General features: G+C 42.6%; 1 pseudogene; it reads left to right on the top strand.

Moving 5' to 3' along the window:
* Positions 1-5,391: 5,391 nt before the first annotated feature.
* On the top strand, positions 5,392-5,920 carry LOC118001281 (annotated as a pseudogene).
* Positions 5,921-8,234: the final 2,314 nt, after the last annotated feature.

Here is an 8,234-nt window from a genome sequence, read left to right as displayed (position 1 = left end):
TTATCACTTCAACACTACCACAGTAAGTGAAACGCGGTGGGGCTTCATTAAGTGTTTATTAACTCAGTGAATGAACGGGAATCATGGAGGGATGTGCCTCTCCCTCTAAAACCCTCTATCTCCTCCCCTACCCTGGCACAAAATGTTTGGGTCCCCCCCCCACTACTCATAATCTCATGAGCACTCATGCTACCTGGCAGGGCATGGGATGAAGTGACTTGATGGATAAGCACTGATTTGGTTTGGAAACACAGGAATAAAATTTCATTTGCACCTTAAATATGTTTTAAAATATCAAATGGACTTAGGACTGTTTTAACTAAAGGTCCCCCAAATTAGGCTGTGTTGTAAGGAATGACAGCCTTCAAGTTCACTCCCAGGAAAGCTTTCTCACAGGTCTTGGAACAGAAAGTCTCATGGACCAAATTAAATAAAAAGATGTATTGAATCTATTTAAAACACAAGATGGGAAACAGGGGGACAGAGATGGGGTGAGTTAACACCCTTTTGATAGGGGGCAAACAGCGTGGAAGGAAGTTTATCTTTCTCTGTCTCCCTATGTTGTCGTTAGGAGGACCAGGGTTGGGGCTGGACAATGTGGGGTGGGTCCGCAGAAAGAAGGTGCCTGGAACTACCACATGCTTGCTTTATTAGAAAGACACAGGGCAAGTATGTCTGCACAGACCCGTAGCTTGCCAATTAGCGTGCTGAACAGCTCTGGGTTTTATTGGTATTATTGGGGCAGAGCATCCATGAGGCCATAAAGGATAAAACTGAGATCACTGGAAGGTGGCTGGTTTTGTAACTATCAGCCTTCATGTAGCATAATCCATACCTGACGACATGTCTTTCCATCCTTTTTGGTCTACAAGTAACACTCTTGGTGTTCTGTCCTTTTAAACATATAGCATATTTTACAGGTTACCAATTTACTTACTACCTAATACTGAGCACATCTTATGAATTCTTCCTATGTTTCATAGTCTATTTGCTCACTCATCTACACTTAACAGATCCTAGGAGTTCTAGCTCTCATAAGCTACTCATTTACTTTCTATCTATGCTGAACCATTCTTATGAGTTTTATCTATCTTAGGTGTTTCACTTCTTTTATAGCAGAATTGGATATTCTTTTAAAAAATGATTTTATTTATTTGAGAGAGAGCGAGAATGTGAGAGAGAGAGAGAAAGAGAGAGAGAGCAAGCATGAGGGGTGGGGAGTGGTAGAGAGAGAGGGAGAAGCAGACTTCCTAATGAGCAGGGAACCTGATGCAGGACTCGATCCCAGAATCCTGGGATCATGACCTGAGCCGAAGGCAGATTTCTTAACCGACTGAGCCACCCAGGCATCCCAGAATTGGATATTCTAAATAATACAGCAAACACATGCACTTACAGGCTAGAAAAGAGAGATTCTAAAATGCCAGTTTAAGTGTATCTGTGCCCCTAATACAATGTCTAGGGAGGTAATTACACCCAGTAAGTTATGCCTCTCACCCCCTACAGTGCATTCCCATGATTGGCTTCCAGAAGAACATGTTCAAGGGCAAAAGAAAAATGAAAGTCATAAAAACCTCTGGGATCATTAATTATAAAAACCCATGCTGGCTGGTTAATAATCATAATAGTTAATTGGAAAATTTTGTTTCCACTCACTTTGTAACTCAAAATCTTTTTCTTTTCCTGCTTACTCCGTGAAAGTCCTAAACTGTTTCCAAAATGGTATTGCTTAGCTGAAAGGAAGGAAGTCCAGGGACAGTGATGTATGTATGCATGTATGGATTATATGTATGTCTGTGTTTATAGATGCATTCTGATATTTTTTATTGTGCAAATTCCTTTTTAAAAATAAACTTTTTTGAGGTGTACTTCACACACAATAAAACACACCCATTTAAGTGTGCAATTTAATGGGTTTGGACAAATGTTTGCCCCCATATAAACACCGCAATCAAGACCTAGAGCACTTCTGTCATTCCCTCCAATTTTTTTTTCCCAGCAGCAATTTGACACAAAAAGTAAAAGGCTCTAAAATGTCCATTTCTAAAGGATTTCATTTTCCTTCAACCCCGATTCTTGCCTCCGTGGGCAAATTGAGGTAACTTTAGAAAAATATCACTTAGTGGTTTCTTTCCAACAGGTGCTGGACAACACTTCTCCAATTCATTGTTTTTAGCCATTGATGTCAGTTAGGAGTATAGGTGCTTCTAGTTATTGGTGTCAGCCTTGCTTTCGGCCATCATCTTGAGAAATGGCCCAACTGTGGTCCCAGCATTACTACTTCCCACTTCTGGACCCTCAGCCATGGTCAGACAGGATGCGTGACTGCATTTTAAATGCACCACATTTAACACAAAACAGAACGCAAACTCTATGCATTTGTTCATACGAAGTCCCAGTCTGTAAAACCCCTTCCAGGGACCAGCTCAAGCCCTGCCTCTATGAGAAGCCTTGCCCAACCCACCTACACTTTTGGAGATCCCCTTTTGTCCAGAGCATCCATATTGTGCACTGGTCAGCACCCACGGTTAGCGTCATCAGTTTAGTGTCTCGAGCATGTCTGTCTCCTCTACACCTGGGTGGTAGATTCCTCAAGGGCAGGGACTTCCTTCTCAATGACAGTGTCCAATGCCCATTGAATAGTCACTGAATGACTGACCTCATGAGACTCTCCTTGGCAAAATACATTATATGTAAACAGGTCTCAAAACACTTCTTGACTCAAAACAGGTGACTGGCTTTTTATCCCATGTCCTTCCTAGCCAATGACCTCAAAGGAACACTGTGGGAGTGCTGGGTCCTGCACTCTGATGTAGAAGCCATTCTGCCTTAAGGAAACCTGATGTGTAACCATCCAAACTTACAGAGCATATAAATCATGCATATTTTTTGGAAAGTAGGAGAAGTATTGCAGGAAGGGGAGGGAAGAGAGAATATCCATGATTACTTTCCTTACAAAATGTTGTTTCACTGTATGGGAAGCAGTCATCACTGGGCTCCTTGAGTGCTTGATTTCTTCCTCCTTCAGTCTCCTATGGGACTTCCCTTCATCATGCATCTTCTCTCTCTCCAATTCCTTCAAACTTCTCCCTCATGCCGTGAACAAGTCCAGTTTTAATTAAAAAGAAAAAAGAAAAACTATGCTTATCTCTCAGAGATCCTCCATCTCCCACAGCTGTAACTCTATCTCCCTCCTTCCCTTCTCATCCAATTTTCAGAGTCACCTACATTCATTATGTTCACTTTATCTTTTCACTCCTAAGCTTGCTTCAGCCTGGCATCATCTACAGACATTTCTCTTGCAAAGACCGCTGCCAGGGCAAATGGTCAATTTTTAGTACTATCTTTGTTTCATTCACAGAGCTGATCATTCTTTTTCTCTCTCTTCCAAATTTTCTTCCAATTCTCCCAAGGCTGGTCAGTCTCTTCCTTGTATGCCTCTTTCTTATTATCTTATCTTCCAAAATATTGCCATTACTCACAATTCTCCCGCTGGCCTATTTATCTTTTCCTTTATATAATCTCTTTTCCCAATTGCATTTATTTCCAAGCTTGAACTGTTACTTGTACAATGAAACAATGGAATGTGGTTTTCCAGCCCAGCCCAGATTTCTTGTCCAAGATTTAAGTATTATCTATCAAATCTTCAAAGTCAACATGCCGACCATCTCTTCAACACCCAAGTCAGAAACCTGGCTAACACCTTGACTTCTCTCCCTGCTTTCTTCCTGCCCTTCATTCATTCAGGTCCCACTCCTGGTAGAGTAAATATCTTCTCTCTCAAATTTCCCATATAATATACATTGGAGTTGCATTTTACTTGGCAAGGACTGGATCCCAAAGGCAATGAGCACAGTGACAATTGGGAGAGTTAAAATTAACCTGAAAGATTTTTGTTTCAGTCTATGAAGGATTAAATGCTACAGGAATGTCCCTTCTACCATAAACTACTAGAACACCAGACAACATATTTGAAACAAAAGTATCCAGACATTGGACAACAGGTCATGCAAGACTGTAATCCTGAGAGAAGGTAAAGAAGCAAGGGAAGACTTATCAGTACTATAGCTCATTGTCTGGAGGCAATTTCTAGGCTATAGGTCAAGAAGAAAGAAACTAAACAGAGCCTGATGATCTAGCTGGGTTGAAAGGCAGAGATCCAAGTTTGGGGAATCTGAGGTGTAGATTATAAGAGTAAAGGGAGGTGAACTCCAGAGAGCTACACAGGAGTTCCTTTGAGTCTTTGGCTGAGTACTGATCTGAGCATATATAAGAGGAAACTCCCCAAGGCCTGGAAATAAACCACTCTAAAAACAGTAGGATAATCAAATGCTCAAAGCTCATGCAGGGCTGGGAGTAATTTGCATTTCTGCCAGCCAGAACAGAGGCCTTGTATTAGATAAAGTACTTGCTCTTGTAGCGGGCCTAACTTAGTTCTGGAATAATGGGTCCTCTGCCATGCAGTTCTTCTAGTGATGAATTCTTTCAGCTTTTCTCTGTCTAAAAGCATTTTATTTTGCTTTGTTTTCTGAAAGATATTTTTGCTGGGTATAGAATTGTGGGCTGACAGGTTTTTGTTTTTTTAAAGTGTTGTTCCACTATTTCACTGCCAATGAAAAAATCTGTTTTCATTTTAATTGTTCCTCTCTCTATATAATGTGTATCTTTTCTTTCCTATTTCTAAGGTATTGAAAGCAATTTGATTATGATGTGTCTTGGAGTAGTTTTCTTCATGTTTCTTGTGCTTGGGGTTTTTAAATTCCTTGGACCTGAGTTTATAGTTTTCAACAAATTTTGAAAAATTTTCAGCCGTTATTTCTCCAAATGTTTTTCTGTTCTCCTCCTTTCTTTGGAGGCTCAAATTGTTAAATGTTAATATTACATATCAATATTTAATATAAATATGAATATATAATATAATATATTTGTATTATGTAAATATGTCTATATTAATTATTATCTATTAATATAATATGTATACAAAGCTGCTTTAAGTTGTCCCACAGATCACTGATGCACTGTTCAATTTTACATTTCTTTTTTCTCTCCAAATTTCATTTTGAATATTTTCTTCAATCTCACTAATTTGCTAAGTTGAATCTGCTATTAATCACATCCAGTGTATATTTTATCTCAGACATTGTAGGTTTAATGTCTAGATTCGGGTTTTTAAAAATATCTTCTGGTGCACCTGGCAGTCCCACGGATCTGTCTCTTGCTTCAACAGTATTTGGTTGGAACAGATCTGGGGATGCCCCTTCTACCAGCCTCCAACCACCCCTCCAAACTTTTTTCTAGTTGCAACTTTTGGAGCCATCTTCTCGGCCACCCTCTGCCTCTGGATCTAGCCAATACCCTATTTTGAGCTTAGTTCCTTATGACAGATCAACCATGAGCTCCCAGATTTGTCAGAATTATTCCACTGAGGTGGAGGCTGCTGACAACCAACAGCCTGGTCAACGTGCATGTGTGGGCCTCCTACATCTACCTCTCTCTGAGCTTCTATTTGGACTGCAAAGATGTGGCTCTGGAGGGCGTGGGCCCCTTCCTCTACGAGTTGGCTGAGGAGAAATGAGAGGGTGCTGAGCACCTCTTGAAGATGCAAAACCATGGTGGTGGCAGTGCCCTCTTCCAGGATGTGCAGAAGCCATCCTATGAGTGGGGTAAAACCCTGGATGCCATGGAAGCTGCCCTGGTTCTGGAGAAGAACCTGAACCAGGCCCTTTTGGATCTACCTGCTCTGGGTTCTGCCCATGCAGACCCCCATCTCTGTGACTTCCTAGAGAACCACTTCCTGGGTGAGGAGATGAAACTCATCAAGAAGATGGACAACCACCTGTCTAACCCTCACAGGGTGGCTGGCACCCAGGCTGGGCTGGGTGAGTATCTCTTCAAAAGGCTCACCCTCAAGCATGACTAACAGCCTCTGAAGCCCAGCAGCCTTTCAGGGGTCCCTCAGGCATCCCCCCCGCTGCCAGGACTTCTGCCCGAGCCTCTCCCTGAAGCCGCTACGCATCTTTTTAACCACCCTGGTTCTCCCAACCACGGACCAAATGGAAACAATAAAGCCTCTTGCAGCAGCTGGTAAAAAAAAAAAAAATCTTCCATGTTTCTACATAACGTTTTGAACATATGGAAAATACCATTTAATACTGTTTGCTAATTCCACATCTATACTAGGTCTGGATTAGCTTCAATTGATTGCTGTTTCTGCACAATGGTGCATATTTTCTTGCTTCTTTGTATACATGTTCATGTTTGATGGGATGGCCGACATTGTGAACTTTACCTTGTTGGGTGATAGATATTTTGGGATTTTTATAAATATTCTTCAACATTGTTCTGAAATACACTTAAGTTACTTGGAAATCATTGATCCTTTTGGGCCTTACATTTAAGAGGTTATAGAATAAACTAGGATAGTGTTTAGTTCAGGGGTAATAATCATTCTCCATTGTTGAGGCAATACCCTTCTGAAGATTCTACAAATGCTGTAAGCAGGAGGGACAGAAAGAGAGGGACAAAGAGAATCTCCAGCAGTCTCCATGCCTAGTGCGGAGCCCGACATGGGGCTCTATCTCATGATCCTGAGATCATGACCTGAGCTGAAATCAAGAGTTAGAGGCTTAAGGCACTGAGCCCCCCAGGCTCCCTACATCCCATAAATTCTACATCCTAAATATTTACCTGTCTCCATCACTACTTCCTAATCATCTCTCCCTATAGACTATGGCAAGCCTCTCATCCTAACTACCCCCACACCTAATCCTTTTCTCCCACAACATAGCCAGAGAGGTTTTTCTAAAATGAAAAACAAACCATGCCTCTCTTCTGGCCTCTCACTGCTCTTAGGATAAAGCTCACAGTCCATATTGAAGACTCAAGGCCCTTCTTGGTCTGGTCCCCACCCTGCTTGCTCTCTTGAATCTTTTGGGAAACCATTCCTGCCTTTCCCTCCTGGCTCCACTCTTACTCTTTCATCCTGGGGCTTCGGGCTGGAACACTTCTCCCAATGATTTTTCACTCAGTTAATGCCTGATTCTTCATTAAGTTCCCAGTTTCAATACCACTTCCTCAGAAAAGGCTTTCCTGGCCACCTATGTCCCTCCCCACAACTCAGGTGTTTTTCCTGCCATGCACTCTCATATTTCTTTGCTTCAGTGATCATAGGACTTATCTTACCATATTATGAATTGTCTTTCCCCATTCCAACTGCTGTGCCTATTTCCCATGGTATCCCAGTACCTACCCCAATGTCTGGTTCTAAAAAGAACAAATATTTATCCTCCATAACATATTGCAGGTCTGCTCCTTCCATCCCATTCCCAGAGCACTGTTCTAGGCCATGCCCCTGCAACCCTAGATTCCTGAAAAAGCCTCAGATCAGCCTCCCTGCCCGAGGGTCTCCTTCATCTAATCCACCCTGCTCGCAGCAGCAAGAACCATTGTCCTCAAGCATCATTTTGATCATATCACTCCCCTTCTTAGAAGCCTACAATAGCTCCAATTGCCTCTTGAATTAAATTAAAACTCCTAATCATGGGTCTCAAGGGTCTCTACCAATTAGCTGCCTCCCTTCCCCCACACCTAGCTGCTGTCATCTTTCCACAGGCCCTCCAGCATGGCTTCCCCTGCTGCCCTGCGAATCTGCACCATGCCCACCTCCCCCCCTAAGCTAGTCCCTGTGGCACTCTCTCCTCCTTTCTTAGCTTCTCTTTTTCGTTCGGCCATATCATATCCCTTCCTGCACTGAAAAAATATGGCTCAATAATCATTTTCCTCATGGTTGTTTCCTAAATCATCTCCATGTGGCTTTGTCCTTTCTAGCATAAACTGTTTTCAGGTGTGTAGAATATTTGTGCTTATAGGTATGTTTTTAGTGTCCCATGCCCTATAGCTTCTGCTAACTTATTTTTGGTAATGTCTTCCCTATTAGGGTCCAGCAACTCCAAGGACAGGGATGATGTCTTTTCATCCCTTGTAACTCCCTGTGATCCTCAGGCATGTTCTGTGCCTGAGGTCCTTGTTTACCTTTGCAACAGAGATGGAGGGGAGACTGGAAAGTGGGAATTCCCTAAAGGAAACTCGTTTTCCTTCAGATTTGCCAAACCAGGCCCTAGTCAGTCTGACAGGTGCAGCCCCAGCTAAGCAGCAGATAGTTTGTGCTCAGCATCCCTGTCATGGCGGGGCGGGGGGGGGGGGGGGGGGGGGGGGGGGGGGGGGGGGGGGGGTTT

Source organism: Mirounga leonina, unplaced genomic scaffold (genome assembly GCF_011800145.1).
Source record: "Mirounga leonina isolate KUSES-001 unplaced genomic scaffold, KU_Mleo_1.0 Mir_53, whole genome shotgun sequence".
Classification (NCBI taxonomy): domain Eukaryota; kingdom Metazoa; phylum Chordata; class Mammalia; order Carnivora; family Phocidae; genus Mirounga; species Mirounga leonina.
This window is presented reverse-complemented; position numbering and strand designations above follow the sequence as displayed.